The following is a 25390-nucleotide window of genomic DNA, read 5'->3' as shown; positions in this document are numbered from 1 at the left end:
AACCAGCTGCAGAAGCTTGAGTTCCAGGTTTCAGAACTCGAGCAACGGCTGGAGTTATTGTTGTGCATCCACGAGGCAGAGGACTACGTGGAAAGCATGTTTAGGGAGGTGGTCACACCAGAGGTTAAGAATGTGCAGGCAGAGAGGGAATGGGTGACCGCCAAGCAGCCTAAGAGAACCAGGCAGGTAGTGCAGGAATCCCCTGAGCTGATCACACTTGCTATCCGATTTTCCATTTTGGATACTGGTGAGGGCAAGGGTTCCTCAGAGGAGCACAGCAAGAGCCAAGTCCGTGGCACCATGGGTGGCTCAGCTGCACAGGAGGGGAGGAAGAAGAGAGGAAGAGCAATAGCAATAGGGGATTTGTTAGCTAGAGTAACAGACAGGCGTCTCTGCGGCTGCAGACGTGATACCAGGATGGTATGTTGCCTCCCTGGTGCCAGGGTCAAGGATGTCACGAAGTGGCTGCAGGACATTCTTCTAGGGGAGAGTGAACAGCCAGAGGTCGTGATCCACATTGGTACCAACGATATAGGTAAGAAGAAGGATGAGGTCCTGAAAGCGGAGTTTAAGGTGTTAGGAAAGAAATTAAAAAGTAGGACCTAGAGGCCTGCTACCCGACCCGAACCTGACGGGACCCGACGACTTGTGTCGGGTTCGGGTCGGGTCGGGCCCATCTTCCAGGTACGGCTTTCGGGGTCAGATCGGGTCGGGTCGAGTCCAGATCGCGGTGGGTCGGGTCAGGCCGGACACACATGGTGAATGCTCTGCTAGTAAGTATTGAAATGAAAAAACTTACCTGAGCTGGGAGTCTGGGACGAAACTGAGTCTATGCAGTGAACGAGCGACGTCACTATGATGTCATCACGCATGCGCCGCAGCTTCTTGCACGTTCGATGTCAGGAAGGGATGGTCTGGTCGGGCTCGTGGCAAAATCAGAGGGGCTCGGGTCAGGTCAAGTCGGGGCGGGTTCGGGTTGCGGCGGGCTCGGGGCAAAATCGGAGGGTCTCGGGCCGAGTCGGGCTCGGGTGCGCTGTGGTTCGGTCGGGTTCAGGTCGGGTTTTTTTTCCCAACCTGAGCAGGCCTCTAGCAGGACCTCAAAATCAGTAATCTCAGGACTACTCCCAGTGCCAGTGAGCATAGGAATAGGAGAAGTAAGCAATTTAACACGTGGCTGCAGAATTGGTGCAGGAGGGAGGGCATCAGATTTCTGAGGCATTGGGATCTGTTCTGGGATAGGTGGGATCTATATAAGATGGACGGGTTGAACTTTAACAGGAATAAGACTAACATCCTCACAGGGAGATTTGTTAGTGCTGGGGAGGGTTTAAACTAAGTTGGCAGGGGGTTGGGAACCTGAGAGGGAGTTTAGTTTGGAGGGAAGCAAAACTGGGAACAGGAAGTAGAGAAGTAGTAAGCAAAATTGGAAGGCAGACAAAACGAAGGCAAACATCAAATAGGATCGGAATGAGGAATAACGATAAGACAAAGTTAAGGGCACTCTATCTGAATGCACGCAGCATTCGCAACAAGGTAGATGATTTGAAGGCACAAATAGAGGTAAATGGGTATGACTTAATTGCCATTACAGAAACGTGTTTACAGGATGACCAGGACAGGGAACTGAATATTCAGGGATATTCATCATTTAGGAGGGATGGGCGGAGGGGAAAAGGAGGTGGGGTAGCGCTGTTAAAAAGGGACGAGATCAGTACATTAGTGAGAAAGGATCTTAGATTGAAGGAGCAAGATGTAGAGTCAGTTTGGGCAGAGCTAAGGAACAGCAAGGGGCAGCAAATATTTGGAGTTGTTTATTGGCCGCCAAACTGTCGTGATAATGTTGGGCACAGTATAAATCAGTAAATTAAAGCTGCATGTAGCATGGGCAATACAGTCATACTGGGTGACTTCAATTTACATATAGATTGGGCAAACCTAATTAGTACTAATGCTGTAGAGGATGAATTCCTGGAGTGTGTACAAGATGGGTTTAGAATAGAATCATAGGATCATAGGAAGTTTAAGGCACAGAAAGAGACCACTTGGCCCATCGTGTCTGTGCCAGCTGAAAGATGATCCATCCATTCTAATCCCACCTTTCAGCATTTGGTCCATAGCCCTGCAGATTATAGCACTTGAAGTGCATACCCAGTCTCCTTTTGAATGAGTTGAGGGTTTCTGCCTTAATGACCCTTTCAGGCAGTGAGTTTCAGACCCCCACCACCCTCTGGGTGAAAAGATTTTTCCTCATCTCCCCTATAATTTTTCTACCTTACTTCTACTTTAAATCTATGTCCCCTAGTCACTGACCACTCTGCTAAGATGAATTGGCCCTTCACCCCCATTCTATCCAAGCCCCTCAAAATTTTGTACATCCCCTCAGCCTTCTCTGTTCCAAGGAGAACAACCCCAGCCTATCCAATCTTTCCTCAGAGTGGCATTTGTCCAGTCCCAGCAACATCCTCATAAATATCCTCTGTACCCTCTCTAGTGCAATTACATCCTTTTTGTAGTGAAGTGACCAGAACTGCACACAGCACTCAAGTTGTGGCCTAATCAAAGAGTTATACAGTTCCAGCATAACCTCCCTGCTCTTATATTCTATACCTCGGCTAATAAAGGAAAGGATTCCATATGCCTTCTTAACCACCTTATCAACCTGTCCTGCTATCTTCAGGGATCTGTGGACATTCACTCCAAGGTCCCTCACTTCCTCTATACTTCTCAGTATTTTCCCATTAATCATACGTTGAAGAACCAACTAGGGATTGGGTTATTTTAGATTGAGTATCATGCAGTGAGAAAGGGCTAATTAACAACCTTGCTGTAAAGGAGCCATTAGGAAATAGTGATCACAATATGCCAGAATTCTACATTAAGTTTGAAAGAGATATCGTTTATTCTGAAACTAGGGTCTTAAATCTGAACAAAGGAAACTATGGAGGGTATGAGGGGCAAGTTGGCTATGGTGGATTGGGAAAATACATTAAAAGATTTGATGGTAGACAGACAATGTCTAGTATTTAAAGAAGTGCTACGTAGTTTGCAACAAATCTACATTCCTCTAAGACACAAAAACCCAACAGGAAAGATGAATCAACCGTGGCTAACAAAAGAAGTTAAGGATTGCATTAGGTCAAAGGAAGTGGCTTATAAGTTTGCCAGAAAAAGTGGTAAGCTTGAGGATTGAGAGCAATTTTGAGTCCAACAAAGGAGGACCAAGAAACTGATAAAGAAAGGGAAAATGAATATAAGCTAGCTAGACATATAAAGGCAGACTGTAAAAGCTTCTTTAGGTATGTGAAAAGGAAATGATTAGCAAGGACGAATGTGGGTCCATTGCAGGCGGAGACAGGAGAGTTTGTGGTGGAGAATGAGAAATGGCAGAGAGACTAAACAATTACTTTTGTGTCTGTCTTCATGGAGGAAGACACAGAAAATCTCCCAGAAATACTCGGGAACCAAGGGACTTGTAATAACGAGGAATAAAAAAATTAGTTTATTTTTTAAAATTTATTTGGAGATACAGCACTGAAACAGGCCCTTTGGGCCACTGAGTCTGTGCTGACCAACAACTACCCATTTATACTACAAAGTAATTCATGACAACGCTACTTCATCGGACACGTCATCAGGATGCGCCGCGGTGCGCACATACGCAGACGGTCTCATGCCCCCTGCGCATGCGCTGCGGTCCGACTTACCAGGACCGCTTTGTGCATGCGCAGATGACACGATACGCGCATGCGCACACAGTCTCCTCATCTCTGCGCATGCGCTGTGGTCCGACCTGCCAGGACCGTTGTGCGCCTGCGCAGATGACGTCATCGCGTTATTTCGTCTTCCTCGCCGACGCGCCAGTTTGGTCTCTGCGCATGTGTCAAAGCTTCGGCGCGACTTTTTGAAAGTGGAAGGAGGGGAGGTTTCGTCGGGCATTTTCTCGCATTTTATCTGAATTATTTATTCGTTTTGGAGACTTGCTTCATTTTTATTTGTCACTGGAGATTGTTCCAAGGTAAGCTGCTCTGCCTTTGTAAGTTGCTCTGAAAACATTTCCATTGTCTGGGCCACCGCATGTTCTCCAGTCCCTGTTGTAAGTTGCTCTGAAAACATTTCCATTGTCTGGGCCACCGCATGTTCTCCAGTCCCTGTTGTGAGTTGCTCTGAAAACATTTCCATTGGCTGGGCCACCGCATGTAGCAGGATGAAGGCACAGTGACTGTGATTTCTGGCGCCAAACAGTACACACTGCAGATACATGATGGCCAGGCTCCCTGCAGCTGCATCTTCTCCATTCAGACTTTGTTGCCCTGCAAACATGCTGTTGTTGTGCAGAGGCATCTGGGTCTGCCTTTGGACAGGCTCGCCCCCAATTGTCGCTGGCGTGCATCTCAGACACCAACGACGACAGGCACGGCTGCTGCCATTGTGATTACAGAGGAACAGCCAAGGCCCCTCAGCCACAATGAAAAATACCGCTTGCTTTCAGATCAATTGTACCAGCTACAACAGGCCGTTCTGCAGAGTGGAACGGCAGCATTCATGAGGAGACTGGACTGGCTGCGGCAACAGACTCTCCGCTGGCAGCAAGGACTGGCTGATGAGATGGAGCCATTTACTATGCCCAACAATTGCCCGGAAGCACCTTTGGATGGAGGTGGCCGCGCGCTGGACATCAGTCACGTGTCACAAACCCTGGATCCTGAGCGTCTCACCCCCTGGCCGAATGATCTGATGGACCATACATATGCCTGCCTGTTCAAATCTCCACTTCCCCTACCTGCGGTACCCTCTCCTTGCTGCTCAGTTACACAGTCACCTGCTCCTACACCCATCAGGGCAGTGCACATGGACACACAGTTACCTGCTCCTACACCCATCAGAGCAGTGCTCATGGACACACAGCCACCTGTTTCCCCATCCGACGTTGAAACAACCATGCAGAGCCTTGTGAGACTCCGCAATTGCCAGTTGCTGCCTGTCAAGCAGAGAGGGCGTCCAAAGGGGTCAAGCACTTGGGGAACATTCAGTAAGAAGAGACTGAGCACTAAAAGAAACAAGCATGCCGTGTCCAGTGGTAGCAGAAATGTGAATGCTCTTGCTGTGAACACAACTGGTGATAGTAGTAGGCAGGATTAAATGGGAATGGATGGAAAGACGCACGAGTAACATAACCACTGGCAGGGAACTGCTGGGCTCAATGGCCAGCTTTATGTTCATAGCCCAAAAGAAATGTGCTTCTTTTCCAGCACCCTCACATCATTCATGTTTTCCCTGAGAGCAGCATTGAACCATCATGAGATAGGGGCAGTTACATCATCCTGACTCCTACAGCTGAGGTGGGTACTAAGTGATTCATTGGCGGTGTTATCAGTACATGCCTTTACCACAGAACACAAAGCATGCTCAACAGTAATTTCATTGGAGGGAGGGAAGCTCTGACACTGATGTTCTTTCCTTATTTCCTTTCATGTAAAACGTGCCCTTGAGAAAACAATCCTTGACACCTAAGGACGGCATTCAAGCAAAGGAGGCAGTGCGGGAGAGGACGCAAAGATGTGCTGATTCCTGCATCTGAGGTAGGTAATAAGTGCTTCATTGGCGATGTTATCAATTGGTGCCTTCACTGCAGAACTTAAAAAGGTGTGTGCAACAGTAATTTCAGTGGATGGAGGGAGGCAAGCTCTGACTCTGATTTGCTTTATTTCTTTTCATGTAAAACATGCCGTCGAGAAAACAATCCTTGAGACTTAAGGTCAGCATTCAAGCAACAAAGGCAACTAGATCATGCTGCGGAGCTCATCACGATGTGGAAAGGAACATTGCATTTATGGATGAATTGGGAATGCACATTGGGATGCGCTTGGGGAACATTCACCAAGAATAGACTGAGCTCAGACTCTTGTGACTTTGCCTTCTTCACATGGACAATACAGTAGTGGAATAGAGAGCCAAGCGTTTATTCACCACAAGGCTCTCCAGGAACAATCTCTTTAGCTGTGCATAGCAGAGACTCGGCCTGTCTGTCTAACGGGAATGCTGGACACAACACTCATGTATCCATGCACAGCAGTTCCTCGGATACTTAATGAACTTAATAAAACTTTTCAATAATTAAACCCAGAATTGTTGAAGTTTTGTTTTGCATGTTATTTCCCCGACTTTGCAACTGCACTTCAGATATTCAATGATGGTGGGGGGGGCAGAGGGAGGGGTGGGCGAAGAGGGGGAGGGGTGGGGAGTGCGGGGAGGGGTGGGGAGAGGGAGCATGCAAAATGCAGGGACCAAACAGTTGCAATGCCTGAAGTACTGAGGAGAAGTAGAGAAAGCAACTGGGTAGGGGAGAAAGCAACTGGATTGGGCATCCGCAGCTGGAGGGAACGGCTGAATGGAGAGGGCCGGAAGCGAGAGGCCGTAGAGAGCCGCGGGGAGCGAGCGTGCGAAGACCTTGGTGTCACCGGGTCCAGGGACTGGCCAGTAAGTCTTTTGCTGTTGTGTTTATGGCGCATGCACAGAAAAAGGCACTCCCCTTCCGTTCTGCTGCTCCCACCCCCACTCTCTCCCCTTCCTCCCTCTCCCCCCAGCTCTCCCCCTCCCCCCCTTCCTTACCCCTCCCTCTCCCTCATTCTCCCCCTCCCCCTTCCTTACCTCTCCCTCTTTCTCCCCCTCCCCCTTCCTTACCTCTCCCTCTTTCTCCCCCCTCCCCTCCCTCTTTCTCTCCCTCTCCCTCTTTCTCCCCCCCTCCCTCTCCCTCTTTCTCCCCCTCCCCCTTCCTTACCTCTCCCTCTTTCTCCCCCCCTCCCCTCCCTCTTTCTCTCCCCCTCCCCTCCCTCTTTCTCTCCCTCTCCCTCCCCCCTCCCTCTCCCTCTTTCTCCCCCTCCCCTTTCCTTACCTCTCCCTCTTTCTCCCCCCCTCCCCTCCCTCTTTCTCTCCCCCTCCCCTCCCACTTTCTCTCCCTCTCCCTCTTTCTCCCCCCCTCCCCTTCCTCTTTCTCTCCCTCTCCCTCTTTCTCCCCCCCTCCCCGGCACCGCTACCGCTGGTCTCCCCGCGCTGATCTCCCCGGCCCTCTCGCTGCTCTCCCCGGCCCCCGCGCTGATCTCCCCGGCCCCCGCGCTGCTGTCCCCGGCCCCCGCGCTGATCTCCCCGGCCCCCGCGCTGATCTCCCCGGCCCCCGCGCTGCTGTCCCCGGCCCCCTCGCTGCTGTCCCCGGCCCCCGCGCTGATCTCCCCGGCCCCCGCGCTGCTCTCCCCGGCCCGCTCCACTCTCTCACTCCGGCCATTGTATTCTGCCACGTGTTTGTTAGGTTTCATCTCTGTGATTTTTTGAGCAGCGCCATCTTTAGTCCTGGCAGCTGCTACAGTCGCAGGCTGTGACGTTTTCGTGGCACATGCTGTATCTGCGCATGTGCCAAAACAGCGCCACCTACCGATCGCGTTGTCAACAATTGCGGTCTTTATACTAATCCTACATTAATCCCATATCCCGAAACTTACAAAATTCTTACAGGGCGTGACAGGGTGGATGTGGATAGGATGTTTCCTCTGGCTGGTGAGTCTAGAACAAGGGTGGCACAGTGGTGCAGTGGTTACCACCGCAGCCTCACAGCTCCAGCAACCTGTTCTAGGTTCTGGGTACTGCCTGTGCGGAGTTTGCAAGTTCTCCCTGTGACTGCATGGGTTTCCGCTGGGTGCTCCGGTTTCCTCCCACAGCCAAAGACTTGCAGGTTGATAGGCAAATTGGCCCTAGTGTAGGTAGGTGGTAGGAGAATGGTAGGGATGTGGTAGGAAATGTAGGATTGGTATAAATGGGTGGTTGTTGGGCAGCACAGACTCAGTGGGCCGACGGGCCTGTTTCAGTGCTGTATCTCTCTAAGCGGACACAGTCTCAGAATAAGGGGTAGGCCATTTAAGACTGCGATGAGGAGGAATTTCTTCACTGAGAGGGTGGTGAATCTGGAATTCTCTACCCCAGAGGGCCATGGAAGCTCAATCATGGAGCATGTTCAAGACAGAAATGGATGGATTTCTGAATACTAACGACATCAAGGGACATTATGGGGATACGGGAAATAAATGGCGTAGAGGTAGATGATCAGCCATGATCTGTTTGAATGGCGGAGCAAGCCAAATGGCCTACTCCTGTTCTTATTTCCTATGATCCTATAACCTTGCAGTGCAGCTATGGGAGCTCTGAATGGGTACCACAAATGTTTTATATTGTGGACACAATTGGATCAGCTGCCGCAGGACTTCCAGTATGCCAGGACTTATGAATCGTTGCAACACGGAGACCTGAAACTGCTTTACCCCGACCCGTTTGATGCAACTGGTGATTTCAAGGGTGATGTCATATTGCACGTGAGAAAGGATGCAGTTCCTACTATTGACACGCCAGGAAGTGCAGCGGCCACATTCAAGAGAAGCTTAAAGTGGAGCTGGATGACATGTAACGTAACAAAGTCATCCGCCGATTGCACCAGCATACCAATTGGTCCAGCTCCATTACCTGCGTGCTGAAGAAAGTTAGCAATCTCAGGATTTGCTTAGATCCGTGACGACTGAATTCAGCCCTTTAAGAGATATGCCCGCCTAAAATCCCAACCCTTGAGAAGCTGAACTCTAGGTTTACTGGTGCTAAGTATTTTTCAAAGCTCTACGTGAAACATGGCTATTGGTCTGTCTACTTAGCCAAAAGGTCCCATCTGCTCACAACATTCAGAACATCATTTGGGAGATTCTGCTTCAGACAGTTACTGTTTGAACAAAGAACAAGGAACAGTACAGTACAGGAACAGGCCATTCGGTCCTCCAAGCCTGCGCTGATCTTGATGCCTGTCTAAACTAAAACATTGTGCACTTCCGGGGTCCGTATCCCTCTATTCCCATCCTATTCATGTATTTGTCAAGATGCCTCTTAAATATCGCTATCGTACCTGCTTCCACCACCTCCCCCGGCAGTAAGTTCCAGGCACTCACCACCCTCTGTGTAAAGAACTTGCCTCGCACATCCCCTCTAAACTTTGCCCCTCGCACCTTAAACCTATGTCCCCTAGTAACTGACTCTTGCACCCTGGGAAAAAGTTTCTGACTCTCCACTCCGTCCATGCCACTCATAACTTTGTAAACCTCCGCCTCAGTCGTTCCAGTGAAAACAATCCGAGTTTATCCAACTTCTCCTCATAGCTCATACCCTCCAGATCTGTACCCTCTCCAAAGCCTCCACATCCTTCTGGTAGTGTGGCGACCAGAATTGCATGCAATATTCTAAGTGTGGCCTAACTAAGGTTCTGTACAGCTGCAGCATGACTTGCCAATGTTTATACTCAATGCCCCAACCGATGAAGGCGAGCATGTCTATGCTTTCTTGACCACCTTATCCACCTGCGTTGCCACTTTCACTGACTTGTGGATCTGTACGCCCAGATCTCTCTGCCTGTCAATACTCCTAAGGGTTCTGCCATTTACTGTATACTTCCCACCTGCATTAGATCTTCCAAAATGCATTACCTCACATTTGTCCGGATTAAACTCCATCTGCTATTTCTCCACCCAAGTCTCCAACTGATCTATATCCTGCTGTATCCTCTGACAATCCTCATCACTATTAGCAACTCCACCAACCTTTGTGTCGTCCTCAAACTTACTAATCAGACCAGCTACATTTTCCTCCAAATCATTTATATATACTACAAACAGCAAAGATCCCAGCACTGATCCTTGTGGAACACCACTAGTCACAGCCCTCCATTAATGGGTGGCACAGTGGTTAGCACCACAGCCTCACAGCTCCAGTGACCCGGGTTCGATTCTGAGTACTGCCTGTGCTGAGTTTGCAAGTTCTCCCTGTGACCGCGTGGGATTTCGCTGGGTGCTCCGGTTTTATTATTTTAACCCAATTACATCAAGGGCATTTAGGGATAGAATGTATTCGATGTCCTGCCAGAGAGACGGTCTACTGGCCAGGAATTAACAGTGATTTTGAGACGATGGTGAAATCCTGTGAGGCGTGTCAAAATTATCAACCAAATCAACAGAAGGAACACTTGATTCTGCATGAAAGTCCTTTGTATCCATGAGTGAAGAGTGGCATAGATTTATTTCACATTCTCATTGTTATGGATAACTTGACTAAATTGCCGATCATCAGGCGGCTGTGACATATGTCAAGTGCAGTGGTTGCTGATACGATCAGTGCTCTGTTCAGCTTATTTGGTGTGCCAGAAGAAATCATCTCTGGTAACGGGCTGCAATATTCTGGAAGGCCATTTCAAGACATCTGTGCCAGGTGGGGAGTCTGTCACGTGACATCGCACTGCATTATCCAAAGTCCAACTGTACGGCTGAACGCATGGTACAGTCATAGAATCATTTACGACACATGAGGGTCATTCAGCCCATCAAGTTCATGCCAGCTCTCCATGGAGCTATCCAGTCAGTTCCACTCCCCCGCTCAATTCCCGTAGCCCTACACGTTTATTTCCTTCAAGAGGCCATCCAATTTCCTTTTACGCACCATCAAATCACTAATTCTGAAGTGTAGGCAGAGGGAGAAGATCGCAAGGTTGCAATGCTATACTTCCGAGCTACTCGGGCTTACCATTGCCTGCAGAGTTAATGTTTGGAAGGCAGGTAAGCACTACCCCACCTAGTCATCACCTTTCTAAGTTTTCAACAGTAAGAGCTGTACTGCTTTCCAAACAAGGGAAGATGAAGGCTTCATATGACAGGCAAGCAGGACCAGAATTGGCTCGATTGCAAGTAGGGCAGAAAGTCCGAGTGCTCAATCATGCGCGTCGCGGACTTGGTATCCTGCAGAGGTTGCTAGGATATGCGACCAGCCCAGATCGTACGAAGTCAAGACACCTGTGACATCGCTGACACGTGATAACCCTGTGACATCGCAAACACATTCAAAAATAAAGTCTGAAGATGAACGTACAGAGGCTATGAGCACAGAGAAAGAGGATGTTGACCAAAGTTCCGAGTTACCAGAGTCTCAGAGGAGTCGTAAAGACAAGCACAGCTCTGAGAAGAATTTTACAATAACTTGCTTACTTGTAAATTTCATATTGTTTTATTCCTGTTCAATTAGTCTGAACAGCAATATCATTGTATATTGTACATATGTTTTCTGACTAATCGGATTTTTTTATCTTCGGAAAAAAGGATGTTGTGGGATCACTTTAAGAGACTGTAAGTGGAGAGTCACCAAAGTAAGTGGTAGCGTGTCACACATGGCCAGAGAACTGTGGGTGTAGATTGATAGAGTAAGGCGTGTGCAGGTGTGCTGCTGTATTCGTTGTGCATATATACATTCCAGTTTAAGTTGCAATAAAGACTCATGTAGTCTTTGTATATTATTTGTATTCCTGTGAATCTTATAATAATTCACTCATTAAAGGAACAAATAATATAACACTAACTTGCACCAAATCTGGTTCACCCATCACCCCTGTGCTCGCTGACCTACACTGGCTCCCGGTTAAGCAACATCAAAATTTTAAAATTCTCGTCCTTGTTTTCAAATCGCTCCATGGCCTGGTCCCTCTCTATCTCTGCAATCTCCCCTAGCTCTGCAATCCTCCGAGATAGCTGTGCTCCTCTAATTATAGCCTCTTGAGCATCCCTGATTTTAATCCCACCAGCGCTGGTGGCCATGCCTTCAGCTGCCTAGGTCCTAAGCTATGGAACTCCCTGTCTAAAGCTCACCACCTCCATATGAGAAGAGACTGGTAGCTAACATAAAGGGGAATCCAAATGTCTTCTATTGGCATGTAAATAGTACAAGTGTATGAAGAGGAGGAGTGGAGTCGATTAGGCACCAAAAAGGGGACCTACACATGGAGGCAGAAGGCATGGCTGAGGTACTAAATGATTACTTGGCATCTGTCTTTACCAAGGAAGAAGATGCTGCTGAATTCATAGTTAAATAGGGTTGGTTCAGACACTGTGTGGGCTAAAAACTGATAAACAGGAGGTATTAGAAATGCTGGCTGTACTTAAATTTTATGTCACCAGGACTGCATCGGATGAATCCAAGGATGCTGAAGGAAGTAAGGGAGGAAATTGCAGAGGTACTGGCCATAATCTTCCAGTCCTCCTCAGATACAGAGAGACTGGAGAATTGCAAATGTTACATCCCTGTTCAAAAAGGGTGTAAGGATGAACCCAGAAACTACAGGCATGTCAGTTTAACCCTAGTTCTAGATATCCCCATGAGGGGAAACATCCTCTTAGCATTTACTCTGTCAAGCCCCCTCAGAATCTTATATGTTTCATAAACTCCAATGAGTATAGGCCCAACCTGCTCAACCTTTCCTCATAAGACAACCCCTTCATCCCAGGAATCAACCTAGTAATCCTTCTCCGAAATGCCTTCAATGCAAGTATATCGTTCCTTAAGGAAGGAGACCAAAACTGTAAGCAGTACTCTAGGTGCAGTCTCACCAATATCCTGTACAGTTGCAGCAAGATTTCCCTACTTTTATACTCCACTCTCCTTGCAATAAATATTCCATTTGCCTTCCTAATTACTTGCTGTACCTGCATGCAGACTTTTTGTGCTTAATGTTCAAGGACACCCAGATTCCTCTGTACTGCAGCATTCTGCAGTATCTCTCCATCTCGATAATATTCTGCTTTTCTATTCTTTCTACTAAAGTGAACAACCTCATATTTTCCCACAATATACTCCATCTGCAACTTTTTTGCCCACTCATTTAACCTATCGATCTCTTTGCAATAAAAACAGTAAGTGCTGGAAATACTCAGCAAGTCTGGCAGCATCTGTGGAGAGAGAAGCAGAGTTAACATTTCAGGTCTGTGACCTTTCATCAGAACTCCTGATGAAATTATTTTATATCTCTTTGCAGACTCTTTGTGTCCCCCTCACAACTTGCTTTCTTACCTATCTTTGTATCGTCAGCAAATTTGGCTACAATACACTTGGTACTTTCATCCAAATCATTAACATAGATTGTAAATAGTTGAGGCCCCTGCACTGATCCCAGTGGCATCCCACTAGTTACAGTTTGCCAAACTGAAAATAACCCATTTATCTCGACACTCTATTTCGTGTTAGTTAGCCAATTCTCTATCCATGCGAATAAATTACGCCCGATGAGCTCTTATCTTGAATCGTAACCTTTTATGTAGCACCTTATTGAATGCCTTTTGGAAATCCAAATACATCTACTGGTTCCGCTTTATGTACCCTGCTGGTTACATCCTCAAAGAACTTGAATAAATTGGTCAAACATGATTTTCCTTTCATAAAACAATGTTGACTCTGCCTGATTGGATCATGATTTTCTAAAAGTACTGTTACTACTTCCTTAATAATTCCAGCATTTCCCCAATGACAGATGTTAGCCCAACTGGCGTATAATTTCCTGCTTTCTGTCGCATATCATAGTTTAGTTTAGAGATACAGCACTGAAACAGGCCCTTCGGCCCACCGAGTCTGTGCCGACCATCAACCACCCATTTATACTAATCCTACACTAATTCCATATTCCTACCACATCCCCACCTGTCCCTATATTTCCCTACCACCTACCTGTACTAGGGGCAATTTATAATGGCCAATTTACCTATCAACCTGCAAGTCTTTGGCATGTGGGAGGAAACCAGAGCACCCGGAGGAAACCCACGCAGACACAGGGAGAACTTGCAAACTCCACACAGGCAGTACCCAGAATTGAACCCGGATCGCTGGAGCTGTGAGGCTGCGGTGCTAACCACTGCGCCACTGTGCCGCCCTGTTCTACATATGTCATTGGTTCCTACATGGACCATGATGACTGGATCCTCCCCATCCCACTCCAAGTTCATCTGCTGTGAGGAGATGTCTTTAACCCTGGAACTCAGCAGGAAACACAACGTTCAGTACTTCCGCTCACGACTGCAGAGAACAGCATCTATCCCCCAGACTACATCCTGGATCCCCAAACCTGCCTGACATGCAATCACACCCTCCTATCCCTGTTCACTGACCAACTCTAAAGTTCTACTTAACCTAAGGGGTGTGACTGCCTCCTGGAACAAAGCGTCCAGGTAACTCTCCCCCTCTCTGATGTCCTGCAATGTCTGCAGCTTGGACTCCAGCTCAACAGCTCTGAGCCAAAGATGCTCGAGTTGCAGATACTTACCACGTATATGGCTGCCCGGGATCGCAATGCTCTTGACAAACTCCCACAAGTTACAGTTATGGCACATCACCTGCCCTGCCATGTCTAGCTAACCCTATTCATTTATTTATTTGATTAGTTAATTAGTTACTAATTTAGAGAAGTAAAGTCATGGTAAGCTGCATTTGCCTAGCTTAGACACAAAAGAAAAACACTCAGCAGCAACTGAAGGTAAAACAAAAAAAGCAGTACTTCCTTCCCCCAGGAGCTGAATTCCCACTTGCATCAAATTCCCAACTTTAGCACTGTTTATGAAGCACTCTGTTTCCCAATCACTCTGTGCTCCACACTCTTGTATGCAACTACGTCTGTATACAACCTTGTATGGTTTGACTTATAAATTTGGTTTGAATTGTTTGTTTCTTGGTGGCTTTTATTTTAGCATTGTTGCCAAGAGGATACTGTAATGGTCAGTAACAGAGGGAAGGTAAGGTGGGGCACTTGTTGAATGGGGAATTGGGGTTGAGTTCAGTGGTACCACAGTTGAATGAGCCGACCATGGACAGCCCGGCTAAAGGGGAGTTGTTTTGTTCGCCTCATCCCTTCCTCCTCCTCTTCTTCTTCCTGCTCCTCCTGCTTCTCAGCTGGTCGCTGTGTAGCTAGTGACAAGGCCTGTGCCCTCATGATAGCGAGGTTGTGTAACATACAGTGGAGCATGATGAATCTTGACACGCTCTCTGACAAGTATTGCAGGGCTCCTACAGAGCGATCTAGGTCGCAGAAGCATCGTTCAAGCACAATTTTCCTTTAAAAAATCTATGCTGACTTTCATTATTTAATCCATGTTCTTCCAAGTGAAAATTAATTTTGTCCCGGATTATGGTGTCTAAACATTTCTCAACCATCGAGTTTAGGGTAGGGGGGTCGGCAGCAAGGGCAGGGGATGGTTCTCAGTGGGGGCCCCCCCTTCCCGATGCCAGGTCCTTCATTCAGGCACTAAGTGCCTTTTAACAAAGGACACCCCACCACCAACCCCCACCACCACCACCACCCCACCCCCCCCCACCCCACAGAGCTGGGCAGTCTTGCCCAGTTAAGAGCTTCAAGTGGCTGCAGAGCGGGAAGGTCCCCCCTGCCACCATCCCAACTGATTACATGCTCTCCCCACCTCCAAACCCACCGCGGAGGAACAGCATAGAATTTCCCCCATGTTCCCCACTGAATGCATTAACTGCCTTTAATTGAGCATTGTTATCCCTGTATTTGCAGAATTAACAGAGTTTATCCAAAAAGGAATGGAGGTTGGGATCAATTTTGCTTACTTTTAAAGATGACACTGATTAGCCCACATTTAGGATTTTATTACAGCAATGCATGTGAAATTTTAGCCTTTTTGTATGTGAGTTGTAGTGGCTAGTTATGTTCTGTACTTTTGAACATTCTTTTGTGTGTCTATGATTAAACACTGCCATAGTGACAGTCCATTTGTTACTATGAGGTAACTGGGGAAAGAGCCTGCGCCATCTGTATTAGAGCAGCTGGAAAGTGTGAGAGGTGACATTCATGTACTCATGTAGTGTAATGGATTGTAAGCTCCAGACTGCACGCAATCAGTCAAGTTTGCTTAAAACCAAAATTTTGGTGCACTTTTTTTATGATTGCAGTGTGTCATAATTCTTATCTGAAGTGAAAGTGAACCTTTTAACAGATTCAAAAAGCTGCATATTTCAGTGATATAGCAGATGCATGCTGAATACATTTATATGAGATTCCTATGTTTGCTTTTGTAATGGAGGAGCTAGTCCATTTATTTTAGATGAAGTGACATGTCCATGTTCAGCATTTGTTCACTATTATCACCCATTTATTGATGATTTAAGATTTTGGAAACATAAAATGTTGTCACTGTACAACAAGAAGATCTGCATCTAAAAACAGGAAAGGGTAGAACCTTTTATCAGACTTAGTTCATGACATTGATTCACCCCAACCCTTCTGAAGCAACTTGAATGTATTTACAATCGTTGAGTCAGCAAGTCTTGCATATAAGTAAATTAACTCCTCAAACTCTCCCCTTCCACCTCCCTGATCTATGGGATCTAGAATAAAGGTAAATGTGATAGTGGGCCAGATCTGGCTTGTGAATGGGGTTATTGTAGGTATGTGTTGTAAAAGGTTTCACTCTACAAATTATATGATGTATCTAGAGATAGCTTCCCAATGAAGGAAGATGAACCCTTTAAAGGTGGATTGAAACCCCCACAAGGTTTACTTTAATTTATAAAATCTTTAACTCTTCTCGGCTAAATTATTTTTGGCTTGAAAGGTAGAGTTACATCAGATCCTAAAATGCCACAGAAAATTAGTCTGAGAGGCCCATTTTAAGGGGGAATTTTATGGACCCTGAAAGAGCAGCTTTGGTGGTGGGCAGGGTGACTTAATTACACGTGTTTTGTTTTCTTGGATTTCCGACAGCGGGTTTTTGTAACGCAATTAAGTCAGCGGCATGTTTGCAGCAGTCTGGGGTTCTGCCCGCACGGTGGTGGATTGCAGCTTTGCAGGCATTTCCATACCATCAATACTCATTACTCTACACTTATTTCAAGTTATGTCCTACCTGCCAGATTAAGTTAGCGGCAAACGGTATTCCCGTGCCACCCGGTTAGGTTCATTTAAAGGTGGCGTACACCAGTCAGCTTTGTGAAGTTGTGTCTGAGGACAGTGGTTTCATGTGTTGCACTCATTGGCACAAGGAATGCCAAGATTGGAATGGATGTTTGGCTCCTGGCTCAGCACCAGCAAGGGTGATTCTTCGCAGGGGATGTTGGGGAAGTCTTGGAGGGGAGTGCATAGAGGCACGGGGGGGGGGGGGCGGAGGGGGAGTGGGGTACTCGGGCAGGACAGGGTGGGGTTATTGGGTGCATGGAGGAGCAGGGGAGGCTAGCTGGTGAGGACAGGGCGGAATTATCGGGTGCATGGAGGAGCAGTCGAGGGAGGAGGGGAAGTGTTCAGGGTGTGTAGTGGTTTTACTGATGCTGAAGCTGGCTGTGGGTGGTTGCAGAGGGTGGTGGGTTGCTATGTGCATGACAGTAAACTGATGGTCATGAGGGACCTAAAGGGAGGGATGAGTGCTGTCTACGATGGGGTCTGTGGGGCGAAACCAGGGTACTGGCTGGCAGAGGGAACAGTCACAACCAAAAAATAAATTATGAGGGGGAGCTGGCGCTTTGGTGCAAACTGAAAATGAAGGTAAAACAAGTCCACATTACAGTAAGCTTATTCTGTGGCCACACTCAGCATATGCTTCCGAAGGCTGCTGATCCTTGTGGTTTGCAACACAGTATAATTTATTGACATGTGGCTCATGGTGCTTCACAGAGCGATGGGGGGTTCCACAAAAGAAAGTCCATCCCCGCCGCATGATTGCACGTGTTTCCTTTGCCCGTCACTGCACCATTAATTTGCATGTAAATTGGTGTGCAAAACGGGAAAAAGGGTGGAAGCGGAAGATCCGCCAACTTCCAGTTCCGCTGTCGGAAACGCCACGGGATTCATATAATCCTGGCCTATGGATGTTATTACAGTGATGCACAATGTGAAATGTTGGCCTGCTTGTGTGTGAGTTTTAGTGCCAAGTTATGTTCTGCACAACAATTATGCACCAAATAAACTGCCCAAAATCAATATTTTTTAGAGGAGCATGTGCTCAAACCTCAAAAAAGAAAACTATCCATTGCCTTTCAGGACTCACAGCCCCTTCAGAAATATCTAAATGTGAGAACAAGTTCAGCCAGGCAGAGGAGGGTGGTGGTGGATGGGGACTGTTTGGGCCTCTGTTCAACGAAGAAGTGGAGAGCCCTCAAACCGTCTTGATGGGGGATGGAGGTGTAGAGAGATTGGACGTCCATAGTGAAGAGGAGGCGGTTGGGGCCAGGAAACTGGAAATTGTCAAAATGACGTAGAGTGTCAGAAGAGTCACGGATATAGGTGAGAAGAGACTGGACCAGCGGAGAAAAGATAGAGTCAAGATAGAAGGAAATAAGTTCAGTGGGGCAGGGACAGGCTGAAACAATGGTTCTGCTGGACAGTCCTATTTGTGGATTTTGGGAAGGAGGTAGAAGCGGGCTGTCTGCGGTTGCGGGACTATGAGGTTGGAGGCTGTAGAGGGAATATCCAGAGGAGATGAGGTCAGTGACAGTCCTGTGGACAGTAGCTTGATGTTCAGTGGTGGGGTCATGGTCCAGGGGGAAGTAGGAAAAAGTATCTGAGAGTTGGCGCTGAGCCTCTGCAAGGTAGAGGTCGGTAAGCCAGATAACAACAGCACCACCCTTGTCTGCAGGTTTGATGACAATATCGGGGTTAGACCTGAGAGAACGGAGTGCGGCAAGTTCAGAAGGGGACAGGTTAGAGTGATTGAGGGGGGCAGAGAAACTGAGATGACCAATGTCTCACCGAAAGTTCAATGCAAAGATCAAGAGCGGGTAAGAGGCCAGAGGGAGGGGTCCAGGTACAGGGAGAATGCTGGAGGTGGGTGAATGGTTCTGCTGGTCGGGGAGAGGACTCCTGGTCAAAGAAATGAGCCCTGAGGTGAAGGCAGCAGAAGAAGAGCTCAACGTCATGCCAAGCACAAAATTCATTGAGGTGGGGGCATAAGGGGATAAAACTAAGTCCTTTCCTCTAATGCTGAAAATGTATAAAGCACTGGTTAGGCCACAGTTGGAGTATTGCGTACAGTTCTGGTCACCACATTACAGAAAGGACATAATTGCTCTGGAGAGAGTTGAGAGGAGATTTACAACAATGTTGCCAGGGCTCAAAAGTTGCAGCTATGAGGAAAAATTGGATAGGCTAGGGTTATTTTCCTTGGAACAGAGGAGGCTGAGGGGTGACTTAATTGAGGTGTACAAAATTATGAGGGGCCTAGATAGAGTAGATAGGAAGGACCTGTTTCCCTTAGTGGAGAGGTCAGGGGGCACAGATTTAAGATGATTGGTAGAAGGATTAGAGGGGAGTTGAGGAAAAACTTTTTCACCCAGAGGGTGGCTAGATTCACTGTCAGGAATGGTGGTGGAGGCAGAAACCTTCAATTCTTTTAAAAGGTACTTGGTACCACGTACGAGTGAGTATAGGAATAGGAGGATAGAGCAGATGAATACGTGGCTGAAGAGATGGGACAGGAGGGAGGGCTTTGGTGTCCTGGATCACTGGGTCTGTTCTGGCAAAGGTGGGACCTGTACAAGTCGAACGAGTTGCACCTGAACCCGAACGGGACCAACAGCCTTGCAGGGAGGTTTGTTAGTGCTGTTGGGTGGGGGGGTTAAAACTAATTTGGCAGGGGAATGGGATACAGAGTGGAGGTACAGTAGGGGGTGAGGTACAACCAAGTTTAGAAGAGACACCAAGTCAGTCTGGAAGGCAGAGCAAATATAGACCTGTTAAGGCACAAGCGAATAATGCAAGGCTGGATTGCAGCTATTTTAACGCAAGGAGTCTTAAAAGTAAGGCAGATGAATTGAGGGCATTGATTAACACATGGGAATATGATATTATTGCTATCACAGAGACATGGTTAAGGGAAAGGCAGGACTGGCAACTCAATATTCCAGGGTATAGAATCTTCAGGCGTGACGGTGGGCGGGGGTGTAAAAGATGAGGTGGCATTGCACTATTGATCAAGGAGTCAATTATTGCAGTAAGGAGGGATGATACCTTAGATGGTTCCTCAAATGAGGCCATATGGGTAGAACTTAAAAACAAAAAGGGGGCAATCACTTTGCTGGGAGTGTACTACAGGCCTCCAAACAGTCAGGGAGAGATAGAGGAGCAGATATGCAGGCAAATCCCAGAGAGGTGTAAAAATAGGGTATTAATAGTAGGAGATTTCAACTTCCCCAATATTAACTGGGATAGTCTTAGTGCAAAAGGCTTTTAGGGGCCAGAATTCTGAAAGTGCATACAGGAGAGCTTTTTGGCCAGCACATAGAAAGTCCTACAAGAGAAGGGGCGGTACTGGGCCTAATCTTAGTGAACGAAGCCGGACAAGTGGTAGAAGTGTCAGTGGGGGTGCATTTCGGGGATAGTGCCCATATCTCTGTAAGATTTAAGGCAGTTATGGAAAAGGACAAAGATGGATCAGAAATAAAGGTACTGAATTGGGGAAAGGCCGATTTCAATATGATGAAACAGGATCTGGCCAAAGTGGACTGGGAGCAGCTACTTGTAGGAAGGTCGACATCAGACCAGTGGGAGTCATTCAAAGAGGAAATACTGAGAGTTCAGAGCCAACATGTTCCCGTAAAGGTGAAGGATAGGACCAACAAGTCCAGGGTACTCTGGAAAAGGAAATAAAAGGAGGCTTATGGCAGATTCAGAGGGTTGAAAACAGTGGAGGCCCTAGAGGAGTAAGAAAGTGTAGGGGGGAATACCTCAAAAAGTAATTAGGAGAGCAAAGAGGGGGCATGAAAAAACACTGGCAGACAATATAAAGGAAAATCCAAAGGCGTTTTATAAGTATATTAAGGGCAAGAGGATAACCAGGGAAAGAGTAGGGCCCATTAGGGACCAAAGTGGCAATCTGTGTGTGGAGCCGGAGGACGTAGGTGAGGTTTTGAATGATTACTTTCAATCTGTGTTCACTATGGAGAAGGACGATGTAGGTGTAGAGACCAGGGAGGAGGATTGTGATATACTTGAACAAATTAACATTGAAAGGGAGGAGGTAGTAGTGGTTTTAGCGGGTTTAAAAGTGGATAAATCCTCAAGCTCAGATGAGATCTATCCCAGACTGCTATGTGAGGCAAGGGAGGAGATTGCAGGGGCTCTGACACAAATTTTCAAATCCTCTCTGGCCACAGGAGAGGTACAAGAGGACTGGAGGACAGCGAATGTGGTACAATTATTCAAGAAGGGTAGCAGGGATAGACCAGGTAATTACAGGCCAGTGAGTCGAACATCAGTGGTAAGGCAAGTATTGGAAAAGATTCTGAGGGACAGGATTAATCTCCACTTGGAGAGGCAGGGATTAATCAGGGATAGTCAGCATGGCTTTGTCAGGGGGAGATCGTGTCTAACTAACTTGATTGAATTTTTCGAGGAGGTGACTAGGTGTGTAAATGAGGGTAAAGCAGTTGATGTAGTCTACCTGGACTTCAATGAGGCTTTTGATAAGGTCCCACATGGGAGATTGGTTAAGAAGATAAGAGCCCATGGGATCCAGGACAATTTGACAAATTGGATCCAAAATTGGCTGAGTGGAAGGAGGCAGAGGGTGATGGTCGAGGGTTGTTTTTACGATTGGAAGCCTGTAACCAGTGGTGTACCACAGAGATCACTGCTGGAACCCTTGCTGTTTGTAGTGTATATTAATGATTTAGACGTGAATATAGGAGGTATGATCAGTAAGTTCACAGATGACACGGGAATTGGTGGTGTCATAAATTATCTTATCTTTTGGCCTCCTTATCTCGAGAGACAATGGGTAAGCGCCTGGAGGTGGTCAGTGGTGTGTGGTGTCATAAATAGTGAGGGGAAAAGCCTTAGATTACAGGATGATATAGATGGGCTGGTAGGATGAGCAGAGCAGTAGCAGATGGAATTTAATCCTGAGAAGTGTGAGGTGATGTATTTTGGGAGGACTAACAAGGCAAGGGAATATACAATGGATGGTAGGACCCTAGGAAGTACAAAGGGACCTTGGTGTATTTGTCTATAAATCACTGAAGGCAGCAGCACAGGTAGATAAGGTGGTTAGGAAGGCATATGGGATACTTGCCTTTATTTGTCGAGGCATAGAATATAAGAGCAGGGAGGTTATGATGGAGTCTACATTGGGGAAACCAAACGCAGACTGGGTGACCGTTTTGCAGAACACCTACGCTCAGTCCGAAAGCATGACCCCGAGCTTCTGGTTGCTGGCCATTTCAACACTCTCCTCTGCTCTCATGCCCACATCTCTATCCTGGGATTGCTGCAGTGTTTCAGTGAACATCAACACAAACTTGAGGAACAGCACCTCATTTACCGATTAGGCACACCACAGCATGCCAGACTGAACATTGAATTCAATAATTTCAGAACATGACGGGCCCCTCTTTTTATTTTTATTTTTACTTAATTTTTCTTTTTTCTTTTGTTTGTATTTATTTTATTTTAGTTTGTTTACAATGTGCCTACCCACTGTTTTTTTCATGTTTATGCTTGGGGCCAGGCTGTTCCGTTTTCTGTCAATTAACACCCACTCTGCACAAGCGCTTTGTCTTTCACCACACCATTAACTTACCGTATGCCTTTGTTCGATGACCTTCTGGTCAGTTATTCTCTGTGACCTTGTCCTATCATCACCTGCTCTTTTGTTATCTCTTGCCCCACCCCCGCTTTACTTGCTTCAAACCTATTACATTTCTGGCTCTGCCAGTTCTGATGAGTATTTCCAGCATTTCTTGTTTTTATTTGAGGTTATGCTAGAGCTGTATAAAAAGCTAGTTAGGCTACAGCTGGAGTACGGTGTACAGTTCTGGTCACCACACTATAGGAAGGATGTGATTGCACTGGAGAGGGTCCAGAGGAGATTCACCAGGATGTTGCCTGGGCTGGAGCATTTCAGCTATGAAGAAAGACTGGATAGGCTAGGGTTGTATTCCTTAAAGCAGAGAAGGCTGAGGGGGGAGGCCTGATTGAGGTGTACAAAATTATGAGGGGCATACATAGGGTAGATAGGAAGAAACATTTTCCCTTCGGGGGTGTTTCAATAACCAGGAGGCATAGATTTAAGGTAAGGGGCAGGAGGTTTAGAGGGGATTTGAGGCAATGACCTTTCACCCAGAGGATGGTTAGAATCTGGAACACACTGCCTGAAAGGGTGGTAGAGGCAGGTACCCTCACAACATTTAAGAAGTATTTAGATGAGCACTTGAAACACCATAGCATACGAGGTTACGGGCCAAGTACTGGAAAATGGGATTAGAATAGATTGGCTTGATGGCCGGCATGGACACGATCGGTCGAAGGGACTGTTTCTGTGCTGTATACCTCTATGACTCTGTGTACATGCAGCTGAGATGCTGTCATCTGGAAGGCTATGGACCAGGTGCTGGAAGTGGGATTAGATTGGGCAGCTAGTTTTTTCAGCTGGCATGGACACGACGGGCTGAATGGCCTCCTTCTGTGCCAAAAGTTTTCTATAGTTCTATAAAAGCAGAAGTGAAGCTAACCGAGCCAAGCTGACACATAGCCAATGTTACTGATGATATAATACAGTGGTTTTCACAGTGTGGTCCACGGACCACTGATGGTCTCCAAGGGTCCTCCAGGTGATCTATGGGCTGGTCCAAAATGCAAGTCACTGAAGCTGGTATTCAGTGATAAAAGATTGGTGGACTGTTCACTCCATATACGATCCTGGACTCACCGAAGCAGCTCTGAAGCACCTGCTGCCATTTCCAACACTATGCATCTGCGAGATCAGATTTTCAACACTTGTGGGGCTGAAAACAAAGAAGAGGAACCAGCTGACTGTAGAACCCAACATGAGACTGAAGCTCTCCAGTTTGGAACCAAACATCACCTCATTGGTGTCTCATCAAAAGCAGTGCCATTCTTTCCAGTACGTCTGATGAGTTCTTGTGCGGTAGCAAGTGAAAACGGGTGGAGTAGGAGCAATAGGTGGTCTGCGGGGTCTTTTGCCCTGCTTAAGTGAACCACGGACGAAAAATTTTGAGAACCACTGAAACAATGGAAACAGTGCAATGAAAAAGAGAAAAAAACCGTTGAAGCCAAAGCTTGTTGAAATCAATACTAACATCCAAATTAGGAGCAGGAGTAGGCCACTCGACCCCTCGAGCCTGCTCTGCCATTCAATAAGTTCATGGCTGAATTAATTACTCCACATTTCCACCTAGCCCCATAACCTTCCACCCCCTTGCTTATCAAGAATCTATCTACCTCTGCCTCAAAAATATTCAAAGACTCTGCTTCCACCATCTTTTAAGGAAGAGAATTCCAAAGACTCGCGACCCTCTGAGAGCAAAAATTTCTCCTCATCTCTGTCTTAAATGGGCGGCCCCTTATTGTTAAACAGTGACCCCCCAACTCGAGATTCTCCCACAAGGGAAAACATCCTTTCCACATCCAGCCTATCTTATACTAATTAGTTAGCCTAGAAAGGAGTGGTAGTAATTGTAGTAATATGTGTTTCAAGTGTGCAACAGCCTCTGCTTCGGGTAAAAATGAGGAGGAATATGGAGGTTAATGGACAGAGATGATGGAGGGGAGTATCTTTGTGGTTTCCCAATATGTATTGCCAGTGGATGAGGTTTTGTCTTGGGAGCATATCCTCATAATAGTCACCCACATGTCAGAAGATAGTTGTAGCCCTACATGGGTGAACTATTCCTTGTCATGCCTTGTCAAACTGTTCACATAATTCCAAAGCAGTAGCTTTAGCAGTAGGGCTGGCAAATCTGTACCCACTTGTTATTTCTATCATTAACCATTTCTTCATTGATTGAAAACATGTTAATTTCTCCAGCTTTTGAAACCAAGCCTTCTGTTTATTATTCATTCCACATTCAAAAACAGCTGAGACAGGTGTCCCTGTCCCTTATTCCTTGCTGTCTCCAATTTCTTGACTGCTGCATTCAACATGCTCTATGCATAAACAATTCAGCTCATTCTGCTCAAGTATAGGAAATCATAAAGTTACAGTGGAATACCAAAGGCAATGTCACAGCAGACAAGTAATGCAGTACATGCTAACTTTACCACAACTCCCTGGGATCAAGCTCCTCCGTCATCCACAATCAAAATGACAGTGCACATTGTGCATACTGTCATGCTAGACCCCCACCTGCCAAGAATGAGGCACATTAATTTTGGCATGAACATTGATTTTAAACTGTTACTGGAGTGAAGAAAGGACTTCTTAAACAGTTCAGCTGTGGCTGGAAAAGACATTTGCATATTAACAGTGTTTGGAAGAGCAAAGCAGCCATTCCCTGACACATTCAACCCACAATGGACTTTTGATCACCAGATGTTGAAGGTGGAGGAGCTCACATTCCAGGTTAACTGCTAAGATGGTGAATCCACAAATGAACATGGTCAAACCAGCTAGTCACATGACTAACCTGCTGGGCAACCTGAGTTTTTTGAATTTGTACCAACAGTTTGGGCAAAAAGCAGAATGCTCCTGGACTGAGAAGATCTCTCCTGGCTGACTCACCACAGCCTCTCCTGTCTGTCTGCTCCCATCTCTTTCTCACAAGC

At 46.8% G+C, this 25390-nt stretch overlaps 1 protein-coding gene across 10 annotated transcripts in view; it reads right to left on the bottom strand.

Annotated features, from left to right (window-relative positions):
- The window catches only part of LOC137384353 (phosphatase and actin regulator 1-like), an 859907-nt gene that overhangs the window by 310480 nt on the left and 524037 nt on the right, over positions 1–25390 (bottom strand). The window lies entirely within an intron of this gene.

The sequence above is a fragment of the Heterodontus francisci genome, chromosome 2 (assembly GCF_036365525.1).
Source record: "Heterodontus francisci isolate sHetFra1 chromosome 2, sHetFra1.hap1, whole genome shotgun sequence".
NCBI lineage: Eukaryota > Metazoa > Chordata > Chondrichthyes > Heterodontiformes > Heterodontidae > Heterodontus > Heterodontus francisci.
This window is presented reverse-complemented; position numbering and strand designations above follow the sequence as displayed.